Source organism: Chiloscyllium plagiosum, unplaced genomic scaffold (genome assembly GCF_037043375.1).
Source record: "Chiloscyllium plagiosum isolate Xiang-an unplaced genomic scaffold, Cpla_swu_hap1 HiC_scaffold_40, whole genome shotgun sequence".
Taxonomy (NCBI): Eukaryota; Metazoa; Chordata; class Chondrichthyes; order Orectolobiformes; family Hemiscylliidae; genus Chiloscyllium; species Chiloscyllium plagiosum.
Genome location: NW_028270178.1, coordinates 45,586,667 through 45,606,766, shown reverse-complemented (window position 1 = coordinate 45,606,766; position 20,100 = coordinate 45,586,667). Strand labels below are relative to the sequence as shown.

The window sequence follows — 20,100 nt, the reverse complement described above, 5'->3', positions numbered from 1 at the left end:
GAGTCATGATCGAACGGCGGCAGACCAGATGGGCTGAAAGCTCTAACTGTCCTCCAATGCATTCTGGTCTCTGGCCATCCAGTATCTAAGGAAATAGAAACAGAGTTGATCGTGCAATTCGAAGTCCTCCTCTCATAACTCGGCGAGGTGAGAGATGAAACAGTTCTGCTGTTAAATTTGGAGGCTGGGAGAATGTTTGGAAACGGAGAAAAAAAGATAAACTGAGTATAAAGTTGAGAGTCAGGAGATATTCAATAAAAAGGTAGACGGAGATGGACATGGAGAAATAAGTGTCACTGGCCTTGAAGACTTAACTCGGTTTTCCATTCCAAGATTCTACCAGACCTGCTGAGATTTGCCCGCAATTTCTTTTGTTGGTACTGAAACAGAAGGGAGAAGTGTGATCCTGGACCAATCAGCTATGTCTGCTCTGTGGACGTTTGAATTCCCTGTTTGAACAAATCACTTCTGACCCACACGGAAACCTCACTATCCTGCATCACCCCCACCCGTGTTACTGACAATAAGCTGTTCATGACGTAAACCCATATGGGTACACAACAGCATCATTTACCGAGTGAATTGGGAAAATTTCAGGGAGAGTTCCATTCGGTTTCCATCAGAGCATTCTCATTCAGTTAATTCTATTGCAGCACCATTTGACATGCAGCTGTCACTGTCATGTGGCCATTCGCATTCGACGTCTCTGGACATTTTGGTTGGGGCACCTTTGGAAAGGTACCTTACGTTTTGGAAGGGACATCGTTTAAAGAATATTCGGCTGAACTGATAACCTTGTCTCTTGCACCTGCAGTACAGTGGAGACAGTTTTCACTCAGAAACCAAGAGATGATCAAAAACGGAGGAAAAATGTGTTAACAAAACCTGCCTCAGCGAGCGAATTCGCTCTTGCAACATTAATGGAGAGCGGCATACCTATTAAGAAACAACAGCGCCCTGCGTGGGTCTCGACCCCACACCATTGAGATTAAGGTCTCAAGCTCTACCGACTGAGCGAGCCAGGACAGGATTGATGTTGGTTAATTTATTATTTCATACTGAGTTTAATTCAGCTGAAACGGCAATTTTCAAAAATCTCGTTCATTCCTCCCCATTGCAAATAACATTTTTCAAGTCTATCAATTTTCAGATTTATTCCTTCAGACCATTACAATCCATTTAGGCCTTGCCCCGGGATTTACGATTCTCTGTTAATATTTTCATATTTTGACCCTGATCCTTAGGTCGCCGAAGTGATTCCCAGACAATCTGGCAGACTGCAAATCAATCGGGAAAATACCTCAGGAAACCAAATCATTTCTGATTAGAGTGTAGGGAATCCCATCTGCTGAAGAGACAGAGTGCTCACCATCAACACTTTCTTTGTTCTACCTGCCTACAAAGTTTACCACTTCTCATATTCGAGGCAGGAATTCTGACTATAAAATGTTTTAAAAACAGGAACAATCTTCTGAAGCCATTTCCAATTTGAATTAGAATGTTTTACCTTTTCACACGGTAACAGCCGTTCCTGAGGAAGGAGTTTCCATGAGCTATGTCCCAGGTATGGGCAGGAAGCCGCTGACTGAAACCGCAGTGGCCCCTTTCTGTTGGCATCGGGGGCTTGTAGAGAGTGGGGTGACATTCTACCGCACGTGACCGTTTCACTCACTGCGGACTCAGGGTCAATCATGGATGGGTTCTCGTGGTTGTATTGTCAGAAGATGGTCGGCCTCAATACTTAGAGTCATAGAGTTATAGAGATGTTCAGCTCTGTGCTGTTAATCGGCTAGGAGAACCAACATTTCGAAGAAATGCTCTGACCATTTGAGACACAGCAACTGGCAGCAAAATTGTGCGTGTACACATCCAAACGCACAGCGCTCGAGAGGACAGCAAAAGTTCTTGTTGAAAAGTTCGGTGACGCGAGGAAGATGGTTTGCAGACTTTTCCTCACCTGTCTGGGTGACATTCTCAGCGCTGCAGAGATTCATGTGAAGCGCTGCTCTCATATTTTGGTACGAATTCATTTGGTTTCATTCCCGCTGCTTCCGTTTGTTGGGATTGCAGATTGGGTCCAACGGACAGGAATAATGTGGACAGCAGTAGTTCTCATTATTTTAAGAATCAGTTGCTCATGTACCCGTGTTTACCGCAGAGAGGGTGAGAGACCCGAGGAGTAACAAACACACCCATAAAACAATATCAGGACCTGTGTAGTTCTGTCATAAAAAGCTGCCTGCTGTTGTTCTATTGCAAAGTTGGGTTTCAAACCCACGACGCAATAGAGATTGGACCCTAAACCCAGCACATTTAACCTCTCTGGATTAGCGGTGCTGGAAGAGCACAGCAGTTCAGGCAGCTTCCAAGGAGCAGTAAAATTGACGTTTCAGGCAAAAGCCCTTCAGGGAATCCAGGGTTTCGCCCGAAACGTCGATTTTACTGCTCCTCGGATGCTCCCTGAACTGCTGCGCTCTTCAGCACCACTAATCCTGAATCTGGTCTCCAGCATCTGTATTCATTGTTTTTACCTACATTAAACCACTCAGCGACGCTCCCTGACGATAACTAAGCGCCAAACCTATCAAGACTAATGTTTCAGCATCTCTTCACTTCGGGCAATTTCCCCTGGCACTTTCTTTGAATACCTTCGCATAATTAAAAAAAATTACAACGATTTGAAAGGTTTGCACAGTGTGGACATTAGCGAGAAGCTGAATATTCTTCGACAGTTTTCCACGGAGATTCAGGCCTGAGGGATGTACTTGGAAAAGTTTACAAAATCATGAGGTAGACGAGCAGAGAACATAGTCAATCTACACTTTTTCAGAAGTCACGTGAGTTTAAAGCGAGATAGCATAGGTTTAATGTGAGAGCAGTACAATTTGAAAGGGATGTGAGCGACACTTGTTTTTAATACAGACATTTTTGTGCATATCGAATAAATTGCCAAATTTAGTGGCAGAGTTTGGTGCACTCACAATACTCCAAAGGCATCTAAATGGGTATACAGACAGGAAGTGTTCGGAGAGATAAGGGACAAATATTGGCAACTATGTTTCGATTAGTTACGGTCATCTGTTCAGCAGGTGCAAGTTGGATCGGAAGGTTTGCTTCCGTGCTCGGCAATTCTGTGACACTCCAGTACCTGACAACAGTTTGAATAGACCACTTGCAAAAACGCATGCTGTTTGTTACTAAGTCAGCGTGTTTGAATTTTATTTTTTCTTGAGGCGTAATGTTTTGAAATGACACAGAGAGGAATGTTTTCCAGACATTTACAGACAATGACCATTCTCCTTGATACATTCCCAAGTTCTCCATCAAATAATTTCGATGACTAAAAAAAAACCTCACAAATCATGTTGTCCCATCAACTCTCCAGTGAATCCAAAAACTGACAGCTCTTAACGTGGACCAGGTGCAAAACTCAAAAGGCAGAGTCATTATCAGACACACAAACTCATTACTTCTGTCTGTGAGGCAGTGCGAGACGTGTATGTCCAGAACTGCTCACACAAATAGCACCGAAGCAATTCCAAACGGAGCTTCCCGACATTCTGGAGATTTAGTGCATTGCCAAGGAACAGAAAGTGCTCAAGTAACATAAAACATAACAGAAAAATGTACCATGCAAAGTGAATATTACCAATTATATTCTCGATTAAATTAGCTCAACAATGCGTTGGTGCCTCCACCTGATCGAGCGAGCTAATCTCCAGCCTCCCTCACCAGAACAGTAATTAAGGAAATGAGAGAAATATAACAACGTTTTACGTTGCGATTGCCCAACTTTTAGCCACAACAACAAAAAACGAGGGAGCAGATTTAGTGCAGGATCTGGCTTCACAACAGCGGTGAAATAACGACGTCCACTCACTTTTAGGGAAAACTGTGAACAACTCACATTGTCCAGAATATGAATACACAGCGCGGTCTGTTAAGTTCCCATATTCTACTGCTGCCCCGACATTCATACGAAAATGTACCTTTCAAAAAGAACGTTTGTAGCTGTGGAATGACAGTGGAAGCTGTTTCCCCTCGCTCTTACTGCCGCCCTTGGTAGTGTAGGGGCTGGTATTCTCATCTTACACCCGGTAGTTGAGTGTGCAATTCTCTATTGTGGAAAAGCGGAGTGTTTTGGAGCAGAAAGATGTGAAGTTCGGATGCTTCTGGAGTTCTTGTTGAAAAGTTCGGTGACTCGAGGAAGATGGTTTGCAGACTTTTCCTCACCTGTCTGGGTGACATTCTCAGCGCTGCAGAGGTTCCTGAGAAACGCTGCTCTCATGTTTTGGTACGAATTCATTTGGTTTCATTCCCGCTGCTTCCGTTTGTTGGGATTGCAGATTGGGTCCAACGGATGGAATCCGTAGATGAGTGCCCTGCTTCCAGGAATTGTCTGGCTGTCTTCTGCTTGCCCTGTCCTATTATTGTTGTGCTATTCTAGTCGAATGTGTGGCCCTTGCCGTTTGTACGTATTGCTACTAGGGACTGCTGGACTGACACCCACACAAATTCTTTGCCAAGAGCCAATATCCACACACCTTCATTCGCAGATGCATGGCACACGAAGTTCGCAGCGAGGATATGCTTTGATGTAATTTTTAAATCATGCTTCCCTGTATGAAAAACAAATTCTGGAAAACGATATCCAGACTCTTCTGAACACTCGGACTTATGACAGCACAGAAACCGAGAGCCTCATTCAGACAGCAACTCACGAGAAAACAAGGCCCAATCCGCATCATGTGCAGGTCAAACGTGGTTGACGAGATTCCATGCAGGGACTGCACGAAACACGACATAGGAGAAAGAGGCTGACAACTAGAGAGCTGCATTCGTAATTTCACCTGGACTGTAAACGCCTCGGACAGCTGTTCATTGCAGTTATGCACTGAATATTGAATGTCTCTGATTCCAGGGCTTGGAACTCGGATGATATGACCGTCTGCAGCACTGGTTACTTCTTTGTGTGAGGTAACTCCTGATGGAACACATGTAACACTCTATTGCTCATTGAGAAATACATCCAAAATAGGAGTTCATAGCAGCATTTCTGTTGTCTTTCTGGTGCTGTCCCTGATATGCCCTGTGGCACTGCACTTATTCTGTGTTTCCTGAGGGTTCAGCACATGCTTCCACGATCGTATGATGGGCAGTAATCTGCATTTTTGCTTCAATAACGGGTGTGTGAAGCGGAGGTCCACCATTCTCGATTCTATTTTTCTCTTCTTATGCGCAACTGCAATACAGTAAAGGATCAATTAATATTGTAAGATGATATACAGAGGCGTGTGAATACTGAAGTTTTAATGACATTTATGCAATGGTTAGCGATTACCTTGATTCAGGAAATAAGGATGTAAAGTCTGTTTGGCTGGAGTTGAGGAACAGTGAGGAACGAACTCACAAGCATGTGTGGTTTACAAGCCCACTCGCAGAAACCAGAAAGCGAAATAAATCGTACAAGGAAAAAATATTGTGTGTGAGCAACAAAAATGGCAATAGTCATGCGTGATGTTAACTTCCCACCTAAAACTCTCGGTTCCATTATAAAAACGTTTGAAGAACCATAATCAAAAAATCCCACATGTCCCACAAAACATCACGAGGGATATATTGGTAATTGATTACTCTTCTGGTGACTTAATTTTCCTATTTTCTTGGAAACCATCTCTATAATTGTGAGCATCAGAAAAGGCTTTCTTTTGCCAGCAAGAAATAAATATGTGATTAACCTTTGTTCGTTTCATGTATAAGAACTCTGAGACTCCTGTGCACTGCACATCGTTTGCGTTTCTATCGATTTTAATAGTAGCGTGTCTTTTGATTCTTCCCAACAAAGTATATGATCTCGCATTCCCGACATGAAACTGCATCTGCCAAGAATACTCCAATTGTTGGAGGGAATCCTGAGGAACAGAATGTACATGTATTTGGAAAGACAAGGACTGATTCGGGACAGTTAACATGGCTTTGTGCGTGGGAAATCATGTCTCACAAATTTGATTGAGTTTTTTGAAGAAGTAACAAAGAAGATTGATGAGGGCAGAGCAGTAAATGTGATCTATATGGACTTCAGTAAGGCGTTCAACAATGTTCCCCATTGGCAAGGTTAGATCTCATGTAACAGCAGTGGACCTAACACCGATCCTTGTGGTAGGCCGCCAGTACATGGACACCAAGAAGAACATGTTCCATTAACTACAACACTGTTTTCTATTGGCAAGCCAATTACTGATCAAAGCTGCAATCTCTCCCACAATTCCATTCCACCGCATTTTGTATAATAGCCTATTGTGGGGAACCTTATTGAACAACGTTCTGAAACCCATATACACCACATCAACCGGTTTACTGTAATCTCCCCGTTTGGTCACTTTGTCAAAAAAGTCAATAAGATTCGTTAGGCAAGGCCGACCCATCACAAAACCGTGCTGACTGTCCCTGATCAGATTATTCTTTTCCAGATGGTCATAAATCCTTTTTCAACACGTTACCAACAACTGCAGTGAGACTCACTGGTCTGTAATTACCAGGGTTGTCTCTACGACACTTTTTGAACACGGGAACAACATATGCTATGCTCCATTCCACAGGCACTATTCCTGTAGATAACGATGATTTGACGATCGATGCCAAAGGCTCATCAATCTCCTCCCTTGCTTCCCAGAGGATACTAGGACAGATCCCATCCAGCCCAGGGGACTTGTCTGTTATCACACTCTGCAGTATTTCTATCACCTAATCCTTGTGAACCTCTATCTCTAGTACTCTGGACGCAAGTATCTCAGTATCTTCCTCGCCAACATTTTCATTTTCTATAGCGAACACTGTCGAAAAATATTTATTTAGCGCTTCCCCAATCTCCTCTGACTCCACACACAACTTCCCATTATTATTCTTGATTGTCCCAAATTTAACTCTCGTCATTCTTTTAATCCTGACATACCTATGGAAAACCTTAGGGTTAACCCTGATCCTATCTGCCAACAACATCACATGTCTCCTCCTGGCTCTTCTCAGCTCTCTGTTTAGATCTTTCCTGATATCGTTGGAACCCTCGAGAGCTCTAACTGAGTTTTCACATTTTGTCCTAACATAAGACTTCTTGTTCTTCTTGACCAGGGATTCCACTTCCTTAGTAAACCACGGCTCACGCGTTCTATATCTTCCTCCCTGCCTGACAGGTACATACTTATCTAGGACACACAGGAGCTTTTCCTTGAATAAGCTCCACATTTTAATGTGCTCACCCCCTGCAGTTTCCTACCCCATTCTACGCTTCCTAAATCTTACCCAATCTTCCTAAATCTTGGGACTTGTGCCTCACAACACACTTCACATTCAACAACCAGATATACGAACAAATCAACGGAACACCCATGGGCTCACCGATCTCGGGACTCATAGCAGAAGCAGTAATGCAAAGGTTAGAGCAGTCTTACCGCAAATTCAACCCAAACACTGGTTCAGATACACCTTTGTAATCATTAAAAACACGGAAATAGAGAAAACACACAGGATCATCAACTCCACACTCACAGGAATCCGATTCACCAGAGAGGAAGAAAAGGCAACCAACTCCCATTCCTAGACGTGATGGTACAGAGAACACCTAACGGAGAATTCTCCACAAAGGTTTACAGGAAAGCCACACACACAGACCAAGTCCTGAATTATGAGAGCAACCACCCCAAAATACACAAACGAAGTTGCATCAAGACACTATTCAAAAGGGGCACAACACACTGCAGCACACCAGAACTGCAAAAAGAGGAAGAGGAACACCGATACAAGGTATTCGCCGAAAACGGATATCCTCGCAATTTTATCAACAGACGCCTAAGGGATAGACCACGGAATGAGGACATGCCACAACCCAAAGTACTAGCCACACTACCAGACATCAAGAACATCTCCGAACTGACAGCCAGACTACTGCGACCACTGAGACTCTTAACAGCACACAAACCAACAGCCACACTCAGACAACAGCTTACCAGAACTAAGGACCCGATACCCAACATGAGCAAAACTAATGTAGCATACAAAATCCCATGCAAGGACTGCACAAAACACGATATAGGACAAACAGGAAGACAGCTAACGATCCGCATCCAGGAACATCAACTAGCCACGAAACGAAGCGACCAACTATGCGTAGTCGCCACACACACAGACGACAAGCAACATGAATTCGAGTGGGACAACACTACTATTATAGGGCAAGCCAAACAAAGAACAGCCAGGGAATTCCCAGAAGCATGCCACTCATCCACAAACTCCAGCAACAAACACAGCGACTTGGACCCAATATACCAGCCACTGCAGCGGAGAGCTGAAACTGACAACAGGAAGCGGCAAGGACAGGCCAGTATAAATGCCGCAGGAAACATCACAGAAGCGCTTCACAGGAGGCTCCCAAGAACTGAGGATGCCACCTAGACAGGGGACGAAACGTTTCCAACAAAAACTTCCAGCTCGGCGAACAGAAACACATTATTGTCTTGAGTGTTCCAGAGTTTTTCATTGTCCCAGAGTCCAGATGAAGTTTGCATTCCTCACGTACGTGAGCGAGAATGATTTCAATGTCTCACATCTGTTCCTGTCCCGAGAACATCAGAGTCAATGTCCCGTCCTCTACTCGGTCCGACAGTTAACACTTCTTCATTCTCCTCTGATTCCATTTCCAAAAGAGTTTCTCAAGATTTACAAAGCTGGAGCCTAAATTATATGGTTTGCTTCCTAAACATTTTTGCAACTGCCAACTGACAATATTTTCACAGTATCTCTTCACAATCCTCTGGCTTGCACCATGTCCAGGGATGAGAAGTCCCGTTTGGTGGAGAGATTCCCGAGGCTGATGAGTTTCACTTTGGAACAAAGATGGTTAAGTGGCGATTTCCTGCGGTTGTTTCTAATGATGGGAGAGGGAGCGGTGGGGAATGAGCACTTTGACGAGCAGGAGGAAGTGTTGCCACTGACCCGAGTCAGAGAACAGTGGACAGGGATTAAAGGAATCTAATGAAAAGCAGCACTTCTGCTCAGGACGTTCAATAACAGCTGCAGAAACCCGATGTGTCGAGCAGTGTATCTGGAAAGAGTAACAGAGATAATGTTTTAAATATGGAACATTTCTGATGAAGAACTCGAGTTTTCCAAGTCTAATCAAATTACCGGCCTGGTTCACAAAATAGTTTTTTCTGAACTTTGAGCGAAAAATAAAAGCATTCATAACGTAGTCAGCAGGATTCGAACCTACGTGGGGAAACCCCAATGGATTTCTAATCCATCGCCTTAACCACTCGGCCATGACTACAGACAGCTCCGGTCCGTTGAGCATTGACCAAATCAGCCGTAATCTCATTGAAATCTGCCATTGACTTGATGAGCTAAATGCTTCCATTCTCCTCTCCCACCTGCTGTGAATTGTAAGGTGCGAGACACCAACGTAAAGGAAGAAAAACACAAAGTTAGGAAAAGATATTTGCAGCCAAACTGAGTCAACATTATTGATTGAAAGGACAATCCCACTTTGGCAATTTGCTCGATCTCTTTGCAAACATGATCAGCAGAGCTGATCAAGAGAGGTATTGATCTGAGTGTTCTTGGACATGAAACAATCCAAGGTTAGTGACATATTCATTTCTTTTTCTGGCGAAGGAGCTGGTCTTTCCAGATGCTCACAATGAAAGAGATTTTTCCCAATAAAAGACGGCAAATAAGTCCCATCTAACGCTGACACCATCGTGAGCGCTGCTGTTTCACAATACCACAGAGTCAGGGTCAATTCCCGCCTCATGCAACTGAATGTGTGGAGTTTGCACATTCTCCCCGTGACTGCGTGCACTTGCTCTGGTTTTCTCCCATAGTCCAAAAATGTACCGGTTAGGTGAAATGGCCGTGCTAAATTGACGTGGTGAATGGAGAGGAATGCATTTGGGCTGGGGCGGATCGGTGTGGAGATGCTGGGCCGAAGGATCTGTTTCCATATTGTAAGTATTCTAATCTACGGTAATCAATGGCCAAGGTATGACGCACGTTGTTCGATGTTGCATATATAAGACTTTTCGATTGTTTTTCTTCAAAGTTTCCTTACAATTCAAACGGGAGTGGAAGAAGGGAAATGAATGTCTCCCATAATTCTTGCCTTCTTTTAGCATTCACAGGCGGTATTTTTCCTGTACGTTTTTTTTTTACACTGTGGTTACTGTTAATGTTCTTGTAAGCTACACCGGCTGGTTTCCTCTTTCCTCAATGTTCCTCATCTCTACCCAAACACATTTTCCATTCTTATCTCTTGAATCAATGTAATCTCTAACCATTGCATAATTGCCACGGAAACTGGGCTTTTCACAAGCCTGTCTATGTCATTTTCCAATATTAATTGATCGTTTACTGTGTTGCAATTGCGCATGTGAAGAAGAAAACAGAATAGAGGCAGGTGGTCCTGGATTTCAAACGCACGTAATTGCAGCTAAAACGCAGATTACTGCACACAATGCAATCACGGAAGCATCCACCGAATGGTCAGGAAGCACACAATAAGTACAATGCTGGATGTCATGTCAGGAACAGGACCAGAAACACAACAGAATATGTCTCTTGGGTACTATTTTGGACGTTTTTTCTCAATCAGCTATCATGTTTTACATATGTTCCATCGGGAGTTACCTCACACAAGGAAGTAACCAGTGCTGCAGACGGTCATATAATCCGAGTCCCAAGTCCCGGAGTCAGAGAGACTCAGTGCCCTGTGTGTACCTACAAGGAACAGCTGTGCATGGGGTTTATCGGGTAACTGAACTGCATGAATGCAGCTCGATGGTCGTCTGTCTGCTTCTCCTCTATAGTTTTCTGTGCAGTCCCTGCGTGCAATCTTGTCAACGACGTTTGTCTGGCACAAGATGGGCATTGGTCGCTTGTCTCAGAGAGAGGCTGTTGGTTTATGTGTTGTCATAATTCCGAGTGTAAGGAGGAATCTGGTTGTCAGTTCCCAGAAACTGACTTTAATAAATGGAAGCGTGCTTTGTAACTTGCTGTGTGGCATATCCTCGTTGCGAAGTTCGTGCACTGCAAATCACGTTGCGGGACAATCCAATTTTGGCAAATAATTTGTGTGGCAGTCACGAGTTGCCACGACCAGCTATCCCTAGTAGCAATACGGACAAATGGCAAGAACTACAAATTCGATTAGAGCAGCACAAATTTAATGTGACAGGGCAAACAGTAGGCAGACAGAAGATTTCTGGGTGGAGGGCAATCACCCAAGGTACCTTTTCATCTGAAAATCTGTGCATCAGTAGAATCTGGGACCCAAGTAGTCTATGTTGGTTATTCATATTCCAGACAACTTGTGTTGTTCCCCGTTTACTCTGAAAGTGCATAGACACAGTTACTTCACCGTTATTTCGAAAGAAGATCCTGCATTGAATCTGTTCGCCGCTTTTTGATGCTGTGGCGAAAAGGTGGGCAATCGCGATGTGAAACGTTGCTATACCTTCATTTCCTTCATTCCTGTCCTGGTGAGGGAGAAAGGTGATTGGCTCTCTCGATCAGATGGGGGCACCGGCGCATTGATGGCCTAATTTAATCACGGATATAATTGGAAATGTTCACTTTTAATGGTTCGTTGTTGTTCTTTTTTATATATGGTACTTGAGCACTTTCTGGGACTTGGCAATAAACTAAATCTCCAGTAGGTTTGGAATTGCCTCGCTGTTACTTGTGCGAGCGGTTCATGTCAGAGACGACTCACAGTGCCTCACAGACAGCACTTAAGCTTCGGTGTGTCTGATCATCGTACTGCCTTTTCAATTTTGATTCTGTTCCACGTTAAGAGCTGTCAGTTTTTGAATTCGCTGGAGAACAAAGTGGGTAATGCAATATGGGAGGTATTTTTCTTCAGCCAAAATCTTTGATGGCGAACTTGGGAAAGTGTCAAGAAGAATGGTCATTGGAAGCAAATATCTGGAAAACATTCATCTCTGGATCGGTTGGGCCCATCCACCCACCAAACAAAATAGCCAAACTCGCTGACTGAGTCACAAACATCATGCGTTTTTTTTTTTGCAAATGGTGTATTCAAACCGTTGCCGGTGGCTGGAGCATCTCAAAGTTGTCGAGCATGGAAACAACTCTCGCGATCCAACTTGCCTTTGCTGAATAGATATCCGAAATTAATCCATACATATCTGTCAATATTTTTGCCTTATCTCTCCGAGGTCTTCCTGTCTATACACCCATTCAGATGCCTTTGAAATGTTGTGAGTTCACCAGACTCTGCCACTAAATGTGGCAATTCATTCCACACAAACAAAAGTGCTGTGTGAAAAACATGTGTCCCTCACATCCCTTTTAAATGTTTCCTCTTTCGCATTAAACATTTGCTATGTAGATTTGAACTCGCGTGTCTTGTGAAAAAGTGCTCCCTGACTATTTACTTTGTCTGTCTTCCTCATGATTTTATAAGCTTCTGTGAGTCCATATCTAAGCCCTGAAGCTCCTGGGAATCTGACGAAGCCTATTCAGTTTCGTTCTCATGTCCAAGCAGTGCAAACCTTGCAAATCCTTGTAAAGGTTTTCTAAACTTACTCTTGCAAGAAGTGTGTCCAGGTGCAGCACTTGTTTGACTGCGTGGTCACTCTGGAACTGCGGGTGGACTCACTGTGGAGCATCAGCAATTCTGGAGAATTGTGTTGCCTCCCAGGTGCTCAGGCCAGGGATGTCGCCCATTGGCTGAAGAGCATTCGAAAAGGGGATCGTGAACAGCCAGTTGTCTTGAGGACGAGATGAGGACCTGCAGGGATAATTCAGGGAGCTAGGAGAGAAATAAAAGAGGAGGACCTCAAAGGTAGTAATCTCGGGATTACTGCCGGTGCCATGTGACTGCCAGCGTAGAAATGAATAAAAAAAAGGCACGCTGGACACGTGACTTGAGGAATGGTGCTGCAGGGCGGGTTTCGGACTTGTTGGATTTGCGACCAGTTCTGGGGAATGTGGGACTATAAGAAAATTAACGATCTACATCTGAACCAGACAGGAACGAAAGTCCTTTCGGGAGTTTTTGCTACTGCTGTTGGGGAGGTTTTATACTAATGTGGCAGGGCGCTGGGAACCACAAGATTAAACAAGTCGGCAGTGAGGTGGAAACTGGAAACGCTAAGAATCAGGAAGATAACATTAAAAATGGGAAGAGTAGGCAGAGAGCAGATGAATGCAAAAGAACTGGTGGCCTGAAATGCATCTAATTTAATGCATGGAGTATAGACAGATGAACTTATGGTTTAGGTTGATGCCGGGGAATATGACGTTATTGCGATCACAGAGATTTAGTTGAAGGAAGGGCATGGTTGGCAACCAAATGTTCTAGGATATAGATGCTTCAGATGGGACAGGGAGGGAAGAAAAAGGAGAAGGAGTTGCATTGCTGGTCAGGGATGATATCATGGCTGTGCGAAAGGAAGACACCATGTAAGGCTTGGGTCGTGAGACACTATGGATGGAGCAGTGAAATAAGAAGGGTGAGGTTAGATTTTTGGGGCTGTATTACAGTGAACGTGAGGTGTAAGAAAAACATAGTTAAACAGATCATGGAAAGACGTAGAGGCAATTCTTTTAGTTTTGATTGGAGATTTCCGTTTTCCCAACATTGTCCGGGATACTCTTAGCGTCAGAGGTCTGGATGGTATACCATTTGTAAGAAGCCTCCAGTCTGAGGAGGGAATAGGCCATATTGGAACTGATATTGGGGAATAAGCCAGGGCTGGCGATAGCAGTTGCCGTGGGTGATTTCTTTGGGAAGTGTCCAATATTCGTAAGTTTTAGAATACTCATTGACAAAGATGAGAGTGGTCCTGAGGAAAGAGTACTATCCTGGGCCAAAGCTAATTATATCAAAATTATGCAGGAGGTCGGAAATGTGGATTGGACACAGCTATTTGTAGGAAAGTCCACAGTTCATATGTGGCAGGTTTTCAAAGATAGGTTAAATATAGTGCAGGATAGGCATGTCCCGTTGAAGGCATAGGATTTGAAAGACAATATTCGTGAACTATTGATGACAGGACAATTGTACGACTCGCCAAGAGGAAAAGGGAAGCATACATAACGCCTCAGCAGCTAAGAACATAATGGTCCCTCGAGGAACATGAGAAGAGTAGGGCAAGTCTTAAATGAGGAATCAAGGGGGTTAAAAGGGGTAATGAAACAACTTCACGCTAGCACAATTAAGGAGAATCCTAAAGCCTATTATTCATATATAAGAAGCAAGCGGGTAACCAGAGAAAGGATTGGTCTACTAAAGGAAAATAAAGGAAGGGTGTATGTCGAATCTGAGAGACTGGGTATGATTCTGAATAATTATTTTGCATCAGTGTTCACTGAAGAGAGGAATATGATGAATATTGAGTCTAGAGTAAGACATTTGATTAGTCTGGATCATGTTGACGTAAGTAGAGAAGCTGTGCTGGGCAGGCTAGGGGTACTTAATGTGGACAAATCCCCAGGAACGGATGGGATCTATCCCTGGTTCCTGAGTGAGGTGAGACAAGAAATAGCTGGGGCCCTGACAGATATCTTCTTGGCGAACTTGAGCACAGGTGAGGTTCTGGCCGACTGGAACGTTACTCATATTGTCCACTGTACAAGAAGGATAATAGGGATATTCTGGATAACTACAGAACAATGGGCCTAACATCAGTGTTGGGAAAGTTGCTGGAGAAGGTACTGAGAGATAAGATCTATTCATATTTAGAAAATAATGTGCATATCAGTGAGAGGCATAGAGTTTTTGGGAAAGTGCCCAAGTTGATAGATGAAGGAAAGGCTGTTGATGTCATATACATGCACTATAGTAAGGAGTTAGATAAGGTTCCCCATGGTAACCAAATACAGTACGTAAAGTAACATGGTGTGCAGGGTGTTCTAGACAGGTGGATAAAGAAATAGTTGAGCAATAGGAGACAGAGAGTGGCAGTTGAATGGAGTTTCTGGAAATGGAGAAAGATGACCAGTAGTGCTCCACAGGGGTCAGTGTTGTGGCCACTGTTGTTTGTGATATAGATAAATGTTCTGGAAGAGAGCACTGTTGGAATTATCAGAAAGTTTGCAGATGACACGAACATTTCTGGACTAACAGAAAGTATAAGTGACTGTTAAAGAATACAGGACGATACTGGAAAGTTGGGCGGAAAAGTGGCAGCTAGAGTTCAAACCAAACAATTGTGAGGTGACGCATTTCGGTCAGTCTAACTCTAGATGGGGTTATACAATGAACGGAAGAACGTCGGGGGAAAAAAGTTGATGGACAGAGAGATCTGTGAGTACAGGTCCATTATACACTGAAGGTCGCTGCACAGGTGGATAGAGTGGTCAAGCAGGCATATAGTATGCTTGGCTTCATTGGATGGGGTATTGAATAAAATGTCTAGCAGGTCATGTTAAAATTGAACAATACATTGGTCTGGCCACACTTAGGATACTGTGCAAATTTCTGGTCGCCACATTACTAAAAGGATGTGGACGCTTTGGAGAGGGCACGTAAAAGGTTTAAGCGAATAGTGCCTCGTATGGAAGGTGCAATCTAGGAAGAGACGTTGAGTTGTTTTGTTTTCATTAGAAAAAAGGAGTTTGAGTGGGACCTTTTTGAGGTTTACAAAATCATGAAGGGTACAGACAGGATAGATAGAGAAAAGGTTTATGTCCCAGATTGAAGGATTAAATACCGAGAGGTCACGCTTTCAAGGTGAGAGGTGAAAAGTTTAAGAGGGATACAGTGGGTGGTGGGTGTCTGGAACGCGTTCCCAGCAGAGACGGGAGAGGTAATCACGGTAGATACATTTAAGATGCGTCTGGACAGATGCATGAGTAGGTGGGGAGCAGAGGGATGCAGGTGCTTAGGAATTGGGTGACAGGTTTAAACAGTAGATTTGGATCGGCTCAGGCTTGAATGGATGAAGGGCCTGTTCCTTGTCTGTACATTTTCTTTGGTCTTTCTTCTTAAATTACGCCAATTTCATTCCATAATCTGCGAGGTCTAAGTGCCTGAAGTGAATCGATGCTGAAACACTAGTCATAAAAATTCTGAGTGTGGGCTTTTGTGTTGTAGCGGGATCGAGGGTTTTAAGATGCTGGATTTTAAGCTTCAGTTTCTATCGAATCGTGGCTTCAAATACCAGCATCGTAAGTGAGCTACTATGTGGAGATGTATGCGAGAGAACTGCGCATGTGTGGATGCCTTTTAATTTGAGTGTTTGCAGCTCCTCAGTGTGCTTCCCCTCTCGGTGATAAAATCAGTGACCGTCTCTGAAAACAACGCAAGTTCCTGCTGTCCGACGTATCCTCATATCCCGTCGATAGCTTTACTTTTGGATATCTGCGTTGCCAGTTTCTGTATCTCAAATGGTTAGCGCAGTTGGCTGAAATGTTGGTGGTTCGAGCCCACCCAGGGAATAAGCCTCAAATATTTCAGCACAAGCATTCACCCCGACCATGTATTGGAACCGGGAAAACTCATCCATGATTCACCCCAAGTCCGCAGGGAGTGAGACGTTTACACGCAGCAGAATACGACATCACTTTCTCCAAGCTCCCGATGCCAACAGAGACCGGCCACTGCAGCTTCAATCAGCGACTTTCTGCCAAGCCATGGGAAACAACTCGTGGAAACTCTTTCCTTAGTAACAGCTCTTTCCGTGAGAAAGGAGAAAAACTTTCACTTTAAATTGGAAAGGGCTTCAGGACATTGGAATGTTGCTCCAGTTCTTGGAACGTGTTATAAATAAAACTCCTGCCTTGAAAATAGGAAGTGGTAAAAGGTTTTAGGTAGAAAGAACAAAGAAAGTGTTGATTGAGACGACTCTGTCTCGTCAGCAGATAGGAAATGCCCAACACTGTAAACGGAAATGATTGGATTTCCTTAGGTAACGTCCCGACTGATTTATGGCGTGCCAGAGTGATTGGAAATCACATCAGCGATATAAAGGTGAGGGTAAAAATATGAAGATATTAAGGTTGAACCTTAAATCCTGGGACAAGTGCTGAATAGATTGTAATGCTTTGAAGGAATAACTGAAGTGAAAGGTGTGAATCATATTGTGATTAAGAGGAATGAACTGGATCCTAACAAAGTGCTGATGAATTATGCTCGCAATGTAATAGCAAACTAATCCACAGTGCACCGTGCTTGGCTAGCTCAGTCGGTGCAGTGTGAGATGCTTAATCTGTGGTTGGTGGGTGCAATCCTCACAATGGGCGCTTTCACCGCTTAATACAATTCCGGCTCTTCTTTCCACGTGCAGTATTGCAACCCTTCGCAGGGGAATGTTCTTGCTGCTTTCATTGACACATCTGTCCGCCTGCTTTTGATCACACGTCGGTTTCTGAGTGAACACTGTTTCCATTTTACTGGAGGCGCCAGAGACAACTTTATCAGTGCAGCCGAAAATACGATGAATGATGTCCGTTTCAAAACGTGAGGTTCCAAAACAACCGTGCACCACCCAAAGTGTTCAAAGGCACGGAAAGCGAATGGCCACTTGCGAGGGGTCTGACAGAGACGGATCAATGTCACATGGGTCCTGAACCAATTTTCAGTGATTCAGATTGTTCTGATGGAAACCGAAGGGAACTCTCCCTCAACGTTTTGCAATTGTTCTTCTTGTGTTTAACGTAATGAACAGTATATTGCCAGTAACGAGGGTGGAGGTGCGGCAGGATCGTGAGGTTTCAGTGTGGGACATAGACACAGTAAGTCAAATATCCCCAGAGCACGGGAGAGCTGTTTGGTCCAGGATCACTGCCATCTTCTCCTACTAAACCAACAAATGACATTATTGGAAAATGCTGGTAGCATCTTGGAAATATAAATCGATTTAAGACTTCAGGACTAGTGACACTCCTTTTCCATGTGCATCTCCACCTGCGTTTGCACACTCTTCCTTTTTATTGAATGTCTCCTGACTTCCAACGTTATATTCAGCTTCTCTTTTATTACTTCCTCTCCAACCATTTTCCCAGTCTCCGATTTTGTATCAGAACTGTTCCATCTTTCACATTGCCCAGGACTTCGAACTGAACAAATAACTCTGTTTCTATTTCCTTAGATAGCAGATGACCAGAGACTGGAAGGCAGTGTTGTTCCGAAATCTCATCCATGATTCACCCCGAGTCCACAGGGAGCAAGACGCTTACACGCAGCAGAATACGACACCATGTTCTCCAAACCGCCGATGCCAACTGAAAGCGGCCACTGCAGCTTCAATCAGGGCTTCCTGCCAAACCCTGGGACACAGCTCGTGGAAACTCCTTTCTCATTAACTGCTCTTCCCGTGGGAAAGGAACAAAACTTCCATTTTAAATTGAAAGTTCAGGAGATTGGAAGGTTGTTTCTGTTCTTGGAACGTGGTATAAACAAAACTCCTGTCTTGAAAATAAGAAGTGGTAAACGTTTTAGGCCGGAAGAACAAAGAAAATGTTGATTGTGAGGACTCTGCCTTGTCAGCAGATGGGAAATTCCCAATACTGTAAACAGAAATGGTTGGGTTTCCTAAGGTAATTTTCCGACTGATTTACTGCTGCCAGAGTGACTGGAAATCACTTCATATGAAAATATTCGGGTTGAATCTTAAATGCCGGGACCAGTGTTAAATAGATTGTAATGTTTCGAAGAAATAACAAAAGTGAAAGATGTGAATGATGTTCTTTGTGTTTGGGAGGAATGAGCTGGATCTTTGCAAATTGCTGTGCCAGGTGAATTATGCTCAGAATGAAATTGCAAACTAATTCATCGTGTCCCAAGCCTGGATATCTCAGTTCGGTGCAATGTGAGGTGTTTAATCAGGGAGCCGTGCGTTCAAGCCCCATAATAGTCGTTTTCGCTGTTGAACAGAGTTCCAGCTCTTCGTTCCACATGCGGAATTGCAAGCCAACGCTGGTGGAGCATTCTTGTTGCTTTCATAGACACATATGTCCTCCTGCTTTGATCACATGTCGGTTTCTGAGTGAAAACTGTCTGCACTTTACTGGAAGCGCCAGATACAACTTTATCAGTGCAGCTGAAAATGCTATGAATGATGTCCATTTTACAACATGAGATTCCACTACATCCGTGCACCAACCAAAGTGTTCAAAGACACAGAACGCGAATGGCCATTTGTTAGTGGTCTGACAGAGACGGCTTAATGTCTCATGGGCCCTGAACGACAATTAACTGATTCAGAATGTGCTGATGGTACGGAACGGAGCTCTCCCTGTACATTTTGCAATTGTTCTTGTTGTCTGCTCATGTAAGTTTATGTAATGAACAGTTTAGCGCCAGTAACGAGGATGGGGGTGGGGAAGGATTCTGAGGTTTCAGTGTGGGACAGACGTGATCTGATCGAACGGGTAAGTCAAATATTCCCAGAACATGAGAGAGCTGATTGGTCCAGGATCACTCCCATCTTCTGTTTCAGAATCAACAAATAAAATTGCTGGAAAATGTCAGCAGGTCCGGTCGCATCTTGAAAATGAAAACCGAATGAGATTTCGGGACTGGTGACACTTCTTTTTCCATCTTCATGTCCCTCTGTCATTCTACAAACTTCCTTCTTATTGAATATGTCCTGACTTCAAACTTTATATTCAGCTTCACTTTCATTGCTTCCTCTCCAAACATTTTCCCAGTCTCTAAAATTGTATCATGCTTGTTCTATCTCTAACTTTGCCCAGGACTTACAACTGAACAAATAACTCTGTTTCTATTTCCTTCGATACCAGATGGCCAGAGATTGGAAGACATAGGAGGATGGTTAGCGCTTTCAGAATATCTAGTCTGCTCCGCCATTCGATCTTGGCTAATATCGTTCTTAACTCCATTCTCCAGTCCTCTACCTGAACACTTAATCCCCAGTCTTAGGATCCAGTCTTTTACCCAGAGTGGGTCCTAATCCGTCCCAAAACCCCCCACATGTGTTGGCAGCTGTTACACCGTGTCTACGTGTCATCAAACTCAGTTTCAGTGATTCTGGCAAACACGAACAGTTCTGAGCAGCTCGATCGGGTCTCTGGCCCCACTGTGATCCTGCGGGGGAGCAGTAATCATCTTCATCTCCTCCG

At 43.8% G+C, this 20,100-nt stretch overlaps 1 non-coding gene across 1 annotated transcript; it reads right to left on the bottom strand.

Moving 5' to 3' along the window:
- Positions 1-9,240: 9,240 nt before the first annotated feature.
- On the bottom strand, positions 9,241-9,322 carry trnas-aga (transfer RNA serine (anticodon AGA)). Its single transcript has one exon. It is a non-coding gene; the product is annotated as a tRNA-Ser (tRNA).
- Between the last annotated feature and the right edge of the window lie 10,778 nt (positions 9,323-20,100).